Source organism: Dipodomys merriami, unplaced genomic scaffold (assembly GCF_024711535.1).
Source record: "Dipodomys merriami isolate MVZ:Mamm:240054 unplaced genomic scaffold, mDipMer1.0.p SCAF_635, whole genome shotgun sequence".
Classification (NCBI taxonomy): domain Eukaryota; kingdom Metazoa; phylum Chordata; class Mammalia; order Rodentia; family Heteromyidae; genus Dipodomys; species Dipodomys merriami.
In genome coordinates this window covers 175,473-191,215 of record NW_027206219.1, presented here as the reverse complement: position 1 = coordinate 191,215, position 15,743 = coordinate 175,473, and the positions used below count along the sequence as shown (strand labels likewise).

General features: G+C 44.2%; 1 protein-coding gene across 33 annotated transcripts in view; it reads left to right on the top strand.

Moving 5' to 3' along the window:
• Nucleotides 1–15,743, top strand: part of LOC138815294 (protein FAM114A2-like) — a 214,093-nt gene that overhangs the window by 115,028 nt on the left and 83,322 nt on the right. For 7 of the 33 annotated variants that reach the window (XM_070004622.1, XM_070004618.1, XM_070004621.1 and 4 more), the window contains one exon: nucleotides 10,608–10,764. The exons of 14 other annotated variants lie outside the window; for them this stretch is intronic. The gene's annotated coding sequence lies outside the window, so the exon portion shown is untranslated. 12 more of the 33 variants (XM_070004625.1, XM_070004613.1, XM_070004603.1 and 9 more) reach the window with 3 other exon arrangements.

The following is a 15,743-nucleotide window of genomic DNA, read 5'->3' as shown; positions in this document are numbered from 1 at the left end:
TCCCCCACAGTGTAACCCCCGCTTTCACTATATTTGATGTAAGTATAACATGTGGAGGAGATGGGGACAAACAAGTCGTTTAAGGATTCAGGTGGACCTGTTGCAACAATGAGAAGTACAAAATGTCATGTCAAAACCAGCTTTACAATGTCGGTGTGTGGGGGGGAGGGGGGTAAAATTGGGTGGGGGGAGGGGGGAGGCGGGGAAGGGAAGTGAAGGGTAAACAAAGGAGGAGGCTGCAATGCTTGGTAAGAAATGTATGCATTATCCTGCCCATGTAATTGTAGCCCCCCTGTACAGTATGTTCTCAAATAAAATAAAATACAATTAAAAAAAAAACAAAACAGATATACATTAAAAACTTTTGAACTCAAATGACCATTTTTTGTTAATGCAAGAATTAATCACCAGTACTGTACCAAGAAGCTAGACTTAACACCTATATGCCTTTTTTTGGTGGGGGGTGTCTGGTTGTGGGCCTGAACTCTGGGCCTGGGCGGTGTCTCTCAGCTCTTCAGCTCAAGGCTAGCACTGTACCACTTGAGCCACAGTGCCTCTTCTGGTTGTTTCTTTTCTGCTTATGTGGTGCTAAAGAACTGAGCCCGGGCCTCATGCATGCAAGGCAAGTGCTCTACCACTGACCCACCTTCCCAGCCCACCTATATGCCTTTTAAAAAAACATATCCAATTGCAGAGTATCAATGAAAGCAAATCATATACTGATAAATTTTCTAACCATATTTTTAAGGCTTTTTCAAAGTTAATACATCCAAGTGGCAGTTTTAGGAATACCAATCAGATCATGACATCACTCATTTTTACCATTATGTTTCCTGTGTCTGTCTGCAAGAGAAAGGGACAGGACAAAGATTGGCCACACAGCCCCTCCTAAGGAATGTGCATGCACCCAACTCTTCAGGGTTAGTTGAACTGCCTTTGTGCCAGCTTGCCCTCTTCTACCATGCGTGGACTCCCCCCAGGGCCTGTCCCACCCTGCATGACTGGCTGAGCTGCACGTCTGCCTCTACATCCCTCACCTCAAAAGACAGGTCTTCTATTAGAGTCTAAGTTTTTCCCTTTTTTTTTCTTGGTTCTTGAATGAAATAGTTTTAGACAGAACAGGTAAAATCTTTGACAGTGTTAAATAAACCTTTATATTTAAATTTCTAATAGTATCCCCAAGTTTTAGCAGAGGGAACTAAATCCCAAACAGCCAATGCCTTTTTGTTGAGTCAGATAACTTGATTGCAGTGTAAACAACCTTTGCATTTTAAAATACCGAATTTTAAAATACAGATTTTGATTTGTAAATTAAAGAATTCTTAGAAAGTTTAACTAAACTTCCTGTTTAAAACAATACAATAATCCTTTAAGATATTTGGCATACAAATCTGATGACCTTCCTTAGAGTTTCAACTTTTTTTAACAGCATGCTGATTTTCATCTTGAACATGTTCCAACATACTCATACAAAACTTAAAGTGCACAAAAATGAAAATCAGTCCAGAATCTTGATCTAAGATTTAAGATTTGTAAAACAAAGTGCCTTTGCTGAGCTTCATTTACCCAGGGCTTGCTTGTTTAGCAATGCATTTTACCAATTGGCCTTGTGAATACCTTCAGTTGGAGGAAGGCTAGGTGGGAGTCACCTGAAACTGAACTAGCCTATCTTTTATCCAATTTTGTTTTTAGACAAGAGCATTTTACAATTTTTTTAACTGTTCGGACAAGCCAAATGTCCAAACGAGGCTCAAACTGTCTATGCCCTCACCTCCGGCTGCCTCTGCAGGAAAATGCAGCCTGAAGCTTGTAAGGGCTTGTGACCTCCCATGCCCACCTCTTCACTGCTGCAACACAGACAAAACAGAGCAGGTCTATGACCAAGCCCAGACAGAGCTGGAACTTTTATTCCCCCAGAGATGTCCAAATGAACAAAAAGAACAGATTCTAATAACTTGAATAATTGTCTGGGGTTTTTTTTTTTTTCAGAGAATGGTGAGCTCTGGCATTTAGGGGACCTGTTTTGGTGACTGAGAGCCCCCAAATAACTCTGAACCTAGAAGAGAGGTGTTAGTTTAGAGGAACTCTCCTGCAGCCATTTTACATTAAGGGAGGGCCAATCTACCTGGCAGAGAGTGCAGAGATGACCTTGGGTAACAGTACTCATATGCCCTGGCTTTTTCCTGAAAATAAGAAAAGGGATCTAAAAGCATTTCCAAAAGTGATGGATAAAGAAGTTTGGTGCATTTCTACAAAAAGCAAGATATCAGTGATCTCAGAATTAGCTTAAAAAGAAGTTGTTTCTTACTTTTCCTGCTTGGGCCAAATAAGCTTTCCCCTTGGAATTTTATCAGCACCAGAGTGGAGACCTAAGTTTGAGAGGAGATTCTCCACCTCATCCCAAGGTTTCTCCAACATCTGAGGTTGGGGTTGGAGACATAGGTTTAACAGGAGATTCTCCATCTCATCCCTTTCTCCATGCTTGTGGTTCTCAGACATTTAGACAGAAATGTCAACTAAAACAGACAGAGATAGGTGGCTACACAAACCAAATGGTCAGACAGAACAAGTAAGACAACCCAAGTGAGGCCAGACTCCAGGTTAAGAACCCTAATCTGCCTCCACTGGGGAGAGGAGCATCCCAAACTCTTCTGTGGCTGGGAGTTCTGCTGCATCCCACCTCCCCTTCTGCCCCTTCCACTATACCTGGCCAGGCTTTTCAACTTACCTCTAGAGGCTTTTGAGTTCTAAGTTCCTGCTAGGAACTTCTCTCCACAGCTGTCCCCTAGGGAGTGGCTCTTCTGACACCAGTCCAAAGTCTCTGAGCTCAAGGCCCGGGGTCCTGGATCTCACTTGGGCCTACATCTATTATATCCTGGATCCAAAAGAGACTTCACGAAACCCAGATAAAAGTGCTAGGAACTTTATTATTTTTTTAATATGGGGGGGGGGGGTTGGCAGGGGCGGCTAGCTCGGCCTGCCCAGGACACCGCGCTGGGTGGCCACACTTCCCAGGATGAAGCCCATGGCCAGGTCGAAGGAGCCGCGCAGCTGCTCCACGTGCTGGTTCTGGGTCAGCAGCTGGTCTTGCAGCGGGCCCAGCATGCCCACGATGTCGCCCAGGCGCGTCAGCATCTGCGGCAAGGCAGCATTCAGCAAAGGCATGGTAGGCTGCAAGAGGTTGTTGGGGGCCGAGGGCGGCGCGGCACCTGCGGGAGGGAGCGCGGAGTCGATGGGGGCGGGGGCTCTGCAGGCCTCTGACCCTCCGGACCCGGCCGCCCCTTCCAGCCTCCTGCCCCATCGCCTTTCCCCTCCCCGCCCCTGCTGTCCCTTCCCCTCTCCCGCCCTGCCGCCTGCCTACCTGGCTCTTCCGGGGCCGGGGCCGGCGCGGGCGCAGAGGGCGCCGGGTGGCAGCGGCAGTGGGCGCACCTGTCCTGCTGATCGTTGCCCAGCAGCCCCATGAGCTCGCGGATCTTCGCTTCGAAGGGCCCGGGGGGCTTGCCGCTTCGGATTTTGCTTTTTAGGTACATGTAGCGGCGGCCACATTGCGCAGGTGTCCTTCGCACCTGTCGCAGGGCGAGCGCAGCTGACACTTGGCGGTAGGTGGGCAGTGTGTGACACACAGCCGGCCGCAGCATCTCGGCCAACAGCAGCTCTGTCTCCCAGGTGCTCCAGGGCTTGTGCTGCGCCGAGCCCGGGGACACAGGCACGCCGGGCCTGAGGGGCGAGCAGCGCCGGGTCCCCGGCGCGTCCTCGGCCAGTGGCAGCTGCTCGGCCACCAAGTCGGTCCGCGAAGGCGGCGCAAGTGGCGGTCGCCGCCGGGGCCGGAGCAGCATCCCTGCGGGCTGCGTGGGCTCCGGGGTTGGGGTGGCACCCGGGGGCCTGCAGGGGCGGGGGTTGCGCTGGCCTAGAGGCTGGGAGACCCGGGGCGGCTGCGACATCTGGGCTGCCCGCATGCGCTCTGCCTAGGTAGGTCAATCACCGGGAAAGTAGGAACAGCCTTGAGCTCAGGGTAGGATGCGTTTTTATAGGGGTAGGTTAGATAGAGTTATATATACAAGCCATGCAAGGCAGGTTTGGCCTATTTTTCATTGGTTACAGGTAGAACCTTTAAATTAATTTGTTCTTTGCGCTCTGCCGAGCTAGGAACTTTATTACCACCACATGGGACCACTTCCTACCACCGGGAAAGTAGGAACAGCCTTGAGCTCAGGGTAGGATGTGTTTTTATAGGGGTAGGTTAGATAGAGTTATACATACAAGCCATGCAAAGCAGGTTTGGCCTATTTTTCATTGGTTACAGTTATATGACCTTTAAATTAATTTGTTCTTTATGGTAATATCATATGTAATCATTTGTAATAGGTCACTCATAGTGGGACCACTCAGCTGTGGTCTTCAATTGGCGGGCTTAAGGCCTTGTTACCAAGGCAAGCAAGCAAGGTTATAGAAGCAAAACTTCGCAGAAACATAGCCTTGACTCACAGAAGCATAGGCAAAACATAATCTTGACTTGGTCAGCATGATCAATACTATCAAAGCTATTGACACTACTTTAGAAATTATTTTTATTATAAGCTCCTAACTGCTCTTTAATGCACCTGGTGATAAGCCTCGGTTGTCAATAGCCATTTGCAAAGCTGCCAGTTTGGTAAAATTGAGTAAGGGAGCGATGTTCTTTTGCTTTTTTATCAAGGATGGGGAAAGGACAAAAGTTGACTATTGGTCAGCCTTTGTCTGGGGTTTTTCTTTACCAGGAGGTTTTTTCCCTTTATCAATAATTTTGTTTTGTTTTCTGATTTCACAGTTTTGTACCCATGGCTAGTCTTTTCCCAGGGAAAAGGGGGTTCAGGGGAGAGAGTAAATTTCTAAGAGCAGGAGGGACTGAGGCCAGACAACAGGAGAAATTTCTGCCAGTGAATAGTAACTTGGATATTACAGAAAACCAAAGATCTGGTGTTTTAATGCATTAAGCTGTTCACATTGTAATCAAATTATCTGACTTCTCAAAAATGTAAAGGATTATTGCATTATTTTGAAGAAGAACTTTAGTTAATTTTCAAGTTTTTGCTAACACCAAAACTTGATGACTTTTCTTGGGAGTTTAAAACAACTCATTTATGTTTTTACATGATGATGACAGGCAGAAATTTACTGGTAGAACAAACTCCAGAGTTCATTTCACGGGTTTCACAGAGCAAGGGCACCTGGGACTGAGGAATGTCTCTCAAGGCCTTCCACTAAGTGCGGCCATGTGGCCAGTCCCCTGACACAGGAGTCAGGTCATGACAGGAGTCGTCCTGTTCAGGCGAGAATAGGATCTCACTGGGGCATCCAGATGAAGTGGACTCACCCCCTGGACAAAGTCACAGATGCTGACCAGTATCTTAAAAGATAGTTTATTCAATTGACCAGCCAGGGTTAACTCATCTAGGGAATGAGCAGTCCCAAACTCAAATAGCTCAGGGTTTATAAAGGTTAAAAAAATGCATTCTTTTAGAGCAGATTCAAGCAAGGTGGTGTACAGAAGAACTTCGCAGTTATTTTATTTTGCAAGCTCCTAAGTCACAAACATTCCCGAAACAATTAAAACCATAAGTACTCCTGTAACAATTTCTTGACCTAAAGCAACGGGCAGTTCCTAGTTTTGGGGCCAGGTGTTTTGCTTTTTCAAAACTAGTAATTACAGTAGAAGGAACAGCTAGGGGGTAAATAGGCCTAGTTCTTTCCTCATAACTAGTTGTTCCAGTTCAATCCTGCCTTGCATAGTTTGGCCCTATTCTTAATGAATGAAGTTCCTACAAGAATTGTTTAAGGCTGGGTGCCCGTGGCTCAAACCTGTAATCCTAGCTACTTAGGAGGCTGAGATCTGAGGATCGTGGTTCAAAGCCAGCCCGGGCAGGAAAGTCCATGATACTCTCATCTCCAATAAACCACTAGAAAACCAGAAGTGGCACTGTGACTCAAGCAGTAGAGCACTTGCCTTGAGCTGAAGAGCTGAGACATAGCGCCCAAGCCCAGAGTTCAGGACCCCTGACCAAAAAATAAATAAATAAAAATAAATAAATAAATAAAAAATAAAGAATCATTTAAGGAAGGAGCTAAGAAAAAGAAAATACAGCTAAGAACAAAAGGGAGCAGCAGAGATTACTAATCTCCATATCTAATAGTTATAAAAAACATTCAAGTTAAAAAAAAAAGATTTCAGCCAGGTGTGGGTGGCTCACAACTGTAATCCTAGCAATTCAGGAGTCTGAGATCTGAGGGTCCTGGTTTGAAGCCAGCCTGGAAAGAAAAGTCTGTGAGGTTCTTTATCTTCAATTAACCTGCAAAAAGCCAGAACTGGAGGTATAGCTCAAATGGTATAGCACTAGCCTCGAGCAGAAAAAGCTTAAGGAGGGGCTAGGAAGGTGGCTCAGTGGTAGTGCGCTTGTCTTGCATGCATGAGGCCCTGGTTCCATTCCTCAGCATCACATAAGTAAAAAAAGAAAAAAGCCGGAAGTGGTGCTGTGGCTCAAGTGGTAGAGTGCTAGCCTTGATCTGAAGAGCTAAGGGACATTTCTCAGGCCCAGAGTTCAGACCCCATGACTGGACCCAAAACAAAAAACAAAAAAAAACTTAGTTCAGTCCCCAGTTGAGTGGGGCTCAGTGTCCCAGCTCTGAGTTCACTCTCCAGTATTGGCACCAAAATAGGAATAATATTAATAATTACTTAAGAAGAAACAGGAAATACTTAGGATGTGTTAGATGTTTGCGTCCTGAAGCTCCCTGTTGAGTTGCCTTGTTTCCCTTGTAGTACTGTTGCAGTGGTGTGTGTGTGTGTGTGTGTGTACACAAGTAACCCTATTAGTTATTTTATTGTAACCATTAGGACCCATGAGCAAGAACTATTATAAGAAAACAGAAGTGTTGAACAATACGCTGTAAGCTACAACAGTAGATGGCCAAGCCAGGTGGGCCCCAGGTATCGTTGATTCTGGACTGTGCACAGTTAACCAATCACAGACAGTATTGGCTCCTTGGTTAAACCCCAGAGAAAAAGCTGCCTTGCTCGGGATGCTGCAAGATAGACTGGCCAAGTGAATATCCTGTGTTGAAACAGGGAGAGGCAAGTCAGTAAGGTGAGGGCTATGCAATGCTCTGAAGGAAATGGGCATAAGTGAGAGTACCTGTCCTAAAGGGGTTTGGGGTATTAGTCTTTCCCCACACCACCATCCTAGAATTGTCCCTCAGCTTTTTGTTTAAGGTTAGCACTCTGCTACTTGAGTCACAGCTCCACTTCTGGCATTTTTGTTGCTTTATTGGAGAAAAGGAGCCTCATTGACTTTTCTGCCTAGGCTGGCTTCACAGCATGGTCCTCAGATCTCAGCATCCTGATTAGGATTACAAGCATGCGCCATGGGCACCCATCTATAATGCTGTTCTTAATGGCAGTGGCAGTCAGACAGGGCCTTCATCCATGTCTTATATAGTCTCATCCTAATAGGTATTGTCCTCAGGTTAGAGTGTAGGGGACTGACTGGAAATCTCAGGCCTGGCCAGAGTGACAATTGAGTGAGTTACATTTCTTGAATTTGGATGCAGGCCACCTGCTTTGCTTCTTGGGTTTCTGCTTTCGAGTGCTCTGCTGGACTATACCTGGGGTCTCTGGTGAGACACCTGGGTGAATGTGGGCACTTTTCAGAATGGCTTAGAAGCAGCTCTTGGTGGCTTTGCAGCTTGGCTTTCATTTCTGGCATGACACTGCATTGGGAAGGCTCTGGATCCAGAGTCAGGCTTAGCTTTGGGCTTAATCTCTGCCACATGCTAGCTCTTTCTTCCATTCCAGATGAGTCACTGTCCATCTTAGGCTGCCCTGTCCTGTCTCCTCCTCATATACCTGTCTCTGACTTGGGGCCAGGGATCTGATGAAGAAATTCTCTTCAGACAAATAGAGATTCCCTGGAAGGAAATTGATCATGTACAGCTGGTTTCTCCACTGGCAGTTGTTCAATTTTATTTCCCTTTCATTTTTCTTCCTCTTCTCAGGGATCACTGCCTATAAGAACTTGATAGCAACTAGACTTAGATGGTTAAATGTAAATTGGAGCTGGCTTCTGAAACTCCAGGTGAGTTTCTTCAGGCCTGGGAGATTTTTCAGAGCCCTACGCACCTAATGCATTTTAGCCTTTATTTTTATTTTTCACCTATATTTTTCTTCTTGTATTACTTCTAGATGCCTTTTATTTTCCCTTAGGACTCAAGCATAATTTTCGTTGCTTTTAGGTGTAATTATAGAAGGCCCAACTCATTTCAGTGAGAGGAAGATTTATTATTTCACATAATAATAACCACGGTGGGGCTGGGGGTTTAGCCCAGGGGAAGGGTGCCCGCCTGGTGCGTGTGCAAGGCCCTGGGTTCGGTCCTCAGCCCTGGAAAAAAAAAAAATAATAATAACCATAGCACAAGGGAGATGGTAGAATTCATTAATTCAGTGGCTCAGTACTGTCTTCTTTTTTTGTCTTTTGTTTTGTCAGCCATGGGGACTGAACTCTGGGCCTGGGCTTTTTCCCTGAGCAACTCGGCTCAAGGCTAGCACTCTACCACTTTAGCCACAGGGCCACTTCTGATTTTCTGGTGGTTTATTGGAGATAAGAGTTTCACAGGTTTTCCTGCCTGGGCTGGCTTTGAACTATGATTCTCAGATCTCAGCTTCCTGAGTAGCTAGGATTACCGGCCTGAGCCACTGGCACCGAGCCTGTCTTCTTATATTTATATTCCTACCATCTTTTGAATTGACCATACTGAGTATATTCTCCACAGGCTAAAGTTCATCATCCCAAGTTGGCTGTTGCAGCACCAGACATCCCATGTAAACACAGAAACCAACAGAATGGATGATGAGACAAAATTGGGATTTGTTTGCAAAGAGGACTGAGAAGTGACCACTGAGGTGGTATCAATCCTTGATGAGAAACATGTACCTTTTCTCTTTTGCTTGACAGGTTAAGAACAAATATCTTGTCATTGCATAATGAGATTACATACTGTTCCCTCAACTATTATTTCCTCATTTTATTTCCTTCTGCTCTCTACACTAGAAGGCCAAACAAGACCACTAGCTATTGTCAGAACTACGTACACCTCATTTGTACCTCCTTGTTCTAGGCAGGCTGAGCCTGTGCCTGAACTACACCCTGCCCATGTGGCCTGCCCTGCAGCTGTAGCATAAGACAAAAACGGCTAGAGTCAACAGTACAAGCAGAGCTTGTTCCCTCCCAAGTATGTATTTTGAAAACAATCTTTTTATTTTTATTGCACGATAAAACAGAAAATATAGCTGGTGCTGTTGGGTCATGCTTGTAATCCTAACTCATCAGCAGGCTGATATTTTAGGATTAAGATTCAAAGCTAACTTGGGCGGGAAAGTCTGTGAGTCTCTTCTCTCCAACAAACCATCAAAAAGCCTGAAGTAAAGCAGTGGCTCAAGTGGTAGAGTGCCAGCCTTGAGCGAAACAGGTAAGAGCCAGTGCCCAGGTCTTGAGTTCAGGCCTCAGAACTGGCACTCCCACTCAGGATCCATCCAGGATCCTGCTTTCCCTTGATCTGTCAGCCCTCCTCTGCCTCCTCCAGTCTGTGACATTTCCACTGTCCTTTCTTTAGTATGAGCTTGACACTTTTGAAAAGGGCAGCTACTGATCCTGTGGGAAGCCTCCCAGTGTGACTTGGGTGGGTGTTTTTTTTTTTACTTTGGCTGGTCCTGGGGCTTGAACTCAGGGCCTGGGTGCTCTCCTTGAGCTAGATCTAGGCTATCACTCTACCACTTGGAGCTACAGCACCCACTTCTAGTTTTCTGGTGTTCACTGGAGATATGAATGTCACAGACTTTTCTCTCTGGGCTGGCTTTGGACCAACATCATCAGATCTGAGCCTCCTTATTGGCTAGAATTCCATGGGTGAGCCACTGGAACCCAGCTAGGCATATCTTGGTTTATTTGTTTGTTTATGCCTAATTTTATAACTGAATGAGAAAGCTCAGTTATGTCATATCAATTTCTGATGTCTCATTGCCTGGGTGTATCTTTGGCCATCTACTTAAGGTGATCCTTGTCAGTATTTTTCAGGATGAGGCCACTGTTTCTTACATGGTAATTGGCAAATAATCTGAGTCTATAGTTCAATTGCAAAGAGATTTTCTTCAAAGGGTATCTCTGTGCAGGTTCAGCTTAGGAAACAGATGGTTTGAGATGGACATGGGCCAGGTTGGTATTCCAGCAAGATCTTCTGCCTCATCTCTAAATGGCCCAGCTTGTGAAGTGCCTGTGCTTCATCCTCAAGTTCTGTTTGAGAACCTAGCCTGATGTTAGAGATTTGCCTATAAGCTTTTCTGCAAGATAGTTTCCTTCCAAACTGACATTCACAAAGTGAGTTAGGTTTAATATAAGCAACACAAAATGGAACTGGTATCAAGCAGCATTTATTTAGTGTCTCTGTGTATCTGCTACTATGTTAAATCTAAGGAAGGTGAAAGTCGTAGTCTCTGTCCATGAATCCAGCACCTTTTCTTCAAAGTATGATCCTTTGAGCTCCTGTTCTGACACAATTGTTTAACTACATTGGTTTTACAGTTCTCTTTAAATAGCTTTTCACCTGTGACACTCATCTTCAGTGAAACACCAAAAAGAATCTGGAAGTGGAGCTGTGGTTCAAGTGGCTAGGCCCTAGGCTAGAACAAAAAAGCTCAAGAGCAATGCCCAGGCCCTGGGTTCAAGCCCCAGAAATGAGGTAAGAGGAAATTAGCAGCTACTAGATAAAACAGAAGGTTAAGAGGCCAGAGCTAGAGTGGCTCAAGCCTACGATTATAACTACCTAAGGAAATTGAGTCTGAGGATCCAGATTTGAAGCCAATCCAGGCAGACAAATCGAAGACTTATCTCTAAATAACCAGCCTGGGTTCAATTTCATTACCGGACAGAAACAAAAACAAAAAAGTAAACAAAATTTCTGGGGAAGGTTTATTTAGAATGATGGCTCTACTGAAACCACTGAAGCAGTAGAAAACATAGATTCTCTTTTTTTCTCTCCTGTCTCTCTTTTCCTTGTTCTTTTTTTCTTCTTTCTCTCTGCTCTCTTTCTCTCCTAGCACATGCTAGGCAAGACATCTAACCACTGTGTTTGATACCCAGCCACATGTTTGGATTTTTACATAATCCAATTCTCTCCAGGTGCCGGTGGCTCACGCCTGTAATCCTAGCTACTCAAGAAGCTGAGATCCAAGAATCAGGGTTCAAAGCCAGCCCTGGCAGGAAAACCTGTGAAAGTGAAACTCTTATCTCCAATAAACCACCAGAAAACCGCAAGTGGCGCTGTAGCTCAAATGGTAGAGTGCTAGCCTTGAGCTGATTTGCTCAGGGACAATGCCCAGGCCCAGAGTTCAAGCCCCAAGACTGCCAAAAAAAAAAAAAAAATCCAATCTCTTTACCTCCGAAAAGTTCCATTTTCCTTATATTTATAAACTTATACCTTTCTAGCTCCACAACTCCAGACTTCACACATTTACACTACTGAAGGATAAATAATGGGATGCATCTTTTTTAATGAGGGAAGGGGGGCTCATCTTAAAAACCACAAATCAAAGCATCTTACTCGTCTGCTTAGAAACCTACTGCCTTTTCCCATTAAGTTCCATATTAAGAGTTAAAACTATCCTGAGCTGGGCATAGGTGGCTAATGCCTGTAATCCTAGCTACTCAGGAGTCTAATGTTTTGGGATCATAGTTCGAGATGAGCTTGGGCTAGAAAATCTGAGATTCATCTCCAATTAACCACACACACACACACACACACACACACACACACACACAGAGAGAGAGAGAGAGAGAGAGAGAGAGAGAGAGAGAGAGAGAGAGAGAGAGAGAGAGAGAGAACAACAACTTTATCCCATCTCATAAGCTGGACTAGCCATGGTGTTCAAGTCCCAGGCCTCCTCTTATTTATCTTTTTGCAAACCTCCTCCCCCTCATTTTTTTGTGCCAGTCCTAGGGCTTAAACTCAGTGTCTGGGCACTGTCCCTGTGCTTCTTTTACTCAAGGTTAGTGCTCTACCATTTGAGCCACAGCATCACTTCTGGCTTTTTCTGTGTATGTGGTACTGAGGGATCAAACCCAGGGCTTCATGCATGCCAGGCAAACACTCTACCACTAAGCCACATTACAATCCCCTTGACCCGTTTTTTTGCAGCATTTTTTTCTTTTTCTTTTCTTGGATTACTAAAATTTGTTAAGGCCTTTGCATTTGCTAGTTAGTCCTCCCTCACCTTCTCCTGCCCAATTCATATAACTAAACGTCCTTGCAAACACTTTGCTACTGGCCTGGACAGCCCTGTTCTGCCCATTTGGGCCTTGCCAAGTCAGTGGCTTGGGTAATCCCTGACCTTGGGATAGTTGGGAGGGTACTTAGCGCTCAGTACCTGTTGGAGGGTCAGATCTTCAAAAACACAAATGCAGATGGACACCCCCAGTCTCCTTTTCCCAGCTGACATCACTCCAGTGACTATGGTCAGCCAAACTTTAAACCACCCGGTTGGTGCCCAAACTCAATGAACCAGAGCCCAGCCACTTCAGAACAAAGAAGAACCCAGACCCAGAAGTATACCTGGCCAGACCCACCCCAAAGGGGGAAGTATTTCCCAGGCATTGGGAGCACACTTTGTAGGCATCTGCAGTGGCTATGTGCTGGCTGGATGCAAGGTACTTTCTAAGTTGAGGTCGGCAGGAGCAAGGTGCTGGTAAGCCTTGATTGCTGAGAAGGGTAAAGGAGGGAAAAGGCAGCCTGATGGTAGGAATGAGAGACACAAAGCATATGCATTTTGGTTCCTTAAAAATATGAATTTCTTTGGCTTATTTTTTTTAATTTACTGGCAATTCATCATAAAATACCCAGAAAACTTAGGAAACCATTAAATAATGCAAATTTACTTTCACCTACCTGTTATTTATTTATGTTTGCTGAGAGATGATGAATTTATTGAGAGTAGAGTATCTACATTCCTTCTACTAATAATATTAACAGTATAAACAATATAAACTCTTTGTCTTCCATCCTAACACATTCCAGATGATCTTTTATTTTCTTTTTTGGTCGGTTCTGGGGCCTGAACTCTGGGCTTGGGTGCTGTCCCTCAAGTCTTCAGCGTAGGGCTAGCACTCTACCACTTGAACCACAGTGCCACTTCCGGCTTTTTCTACTTACGTGGTACTGAGGAATTGAACCCAGGGCCTCATGCATGCAAGGCAAGTACTGTACCACTGAGCCACCTTGCCAGCCCCTCTAAATGATTTTTACTCATGTAGATTCAAATTTAGATGGTGATGACCAAAGTATAGAGATTACCATTGTTTCCTGTTTCAGAGTATGTCCTAATCTCATATGAAGTTAAATGAATTACATTTCTACAATGATATATTTTGTATGTATTACATATAATGCATGCATTACACATAGTATACAACACACACACACACACACACACACACACACACACACACACACACGTATACATACAGCTTAACTCCAAGGTATCTTAAAGTTGCCTTCTGATTTCATGCCTCGTGATTCTTTTTCTCCCCGGTATTTTAATGGCTCCAGGCAACTAGTATCATGTATACCTTTTAGCTTTCTCATGGATTGTTTTTATACGTTTGAACACTCTTTCTGGCATTTTCACCTGTCAGTCTGATGTACGTCTCATGGCAGGCATTTGCAGATAACTATGGGGCTAATCAGGTTAACATAAATTAGTGAATTGAATTCGAGTGCCAATTTTGAGGTGCAGGAGCATTGCCTAAAAGGACCAGTAGCTATTTGGCATGAAGTAGTTATTAAACAGTGACTATAGAGCCTTTGTTGCTAGATCTTTCAGTTTTCAAGGGAAATTGGACACTTGCACTTTTGTATGAAGACTGGTTTTTAAACATGGAACTCATTTAAAAGTTTAGGCACTATATAGATAAATTAAAAACATCTCTAGGCTAGATTTGACACTCCAAGCTCTAGATATGTGTTTGGTTCTTTGTGTATGAATCATGTCTCCTGATTCAAATGGGTGTTTTCCTTTCTGTTAGCATTTTTGGTATGTATCTTAATTATAGTAGTGTGCTGGTCTTTCTGCCTTAGTTGTTAATATGTTTATAAAATCTGTTTGAAACACATATTGGCTCTTTCCTACATGTAGTCCATCTCTCTATAAAATAGGTTTATACATACCTGTGTGTATGGGTGAAGGAGGGTGAAAGAGAAAGAGAGAGAGCACAAGAGAAGAGGGTGAAGGAAAGGGGAGGAAATACATTTATTCTCTCATGCTATTTGATTCTCCTCTTCTTCTGGAAGGAATTAGATTGGGTAATTGAATTGCTGCTTAAAAGTTGATCTGAGGTGCAGGGAATGTGGTTTAGTGATAGTGCTTGCCTACAATGCATGAAACCCATTGTTCAGTTCCTCAATACCACATACACAGAAAAATCCAGAAGTGAGGCTGTCTCTCAAGGGTTAAAGTGCGAGCCTTGAGCAAAAAAAGCTCCAGGACAGTGCCTAGGCCTTGAGTTCCAGTTCCAGGACTAGCAAAAATAAATGTTAAACTAGGAATTCAATGGATATAGCCAAATGGTGGAGCTCTTCCCTGGTATGTGTGGGGTCCTAAGTTCTATCGCTAGCACTGTAAAAAAAAAAAAAGTAAATATAAAATATAAGTCAATCGTCATCTCTTTTGTCACATCAAATGTTCCAATACTAACAGAATTTTGGTATATTTATGATGAATATTTTAAATAATAGCAAAAGGCCCAGAATAGTGTTTTATATTTATAATCCTAGACACTCCAGAGAAGGAGATAGGAGGATTAAGGTTTAAGAGCAGACCAAACAAAAAGTTAGTGTTTCAGAGATAGCAAGCATGGTAGTGTATGCCTGTAATCTCAGGTACTTGAGAGGCAGAGGTAAGAAATTCATGGTCTGAGGCTTGCCTAGACAAATTGAGAAACCCTATCTAAAAAACAAAAGCAAAAGGATTAGGGACATCTTTTATTCCCTAGGGCCACCACTACAAATAGGAAACAAAGCCCTAAAAAACTGTTCTGACAGAAATGTTTTTGGATAGATTAAATCTCTGGAAGAGTTTTAGTAGGAAGTGATTACTAAAGATTTTAAAGGATAGTCAGTAAAAGGGGAAATAGCTAATGAACCTCCTCACAATGAAAAACTTGCTCAGGGAAAGACTCTAGGAAGACAGGAAAAAGATAAACTATAAACTAGCGTGAAATATTTGCAAGCCATAAAGTAGAGGAATTAAATCTCCAATAAACAGTGTTCTCAAGTCTCTGTAGTACATAATTGTAGAGAGCTGCGAGAGGCCGCACCTGGAAGATGGTGCCGGCTTCCGCCCTCCGCCTTCCCGATGGCGAGTGCTCTCTGTGTAAACAACTCCTGATATGGCTAAGGCAAAGAATCTGGCTTGCTTCTCGCAGCTCTCTACAGTTCCCCCTTTTTTGTTTAAAGAACACAGATGAGAACAGAGGTCTGATCCCTGTTGTGCAATTGCAAGGACTGCATACAAGCCTTCTCCCAGAGGGCACCTTCTCTAGGGATGACTCAGCCTGTCCATTGATTCGTTTTTCACAAGGACGGGAAAAGGCGAATCGAACCCGTGTGCAATCAAACATGCTCTCCTCGAGGGCAAAACTCATGCCTCTCGACTGCAGTACTTTGGC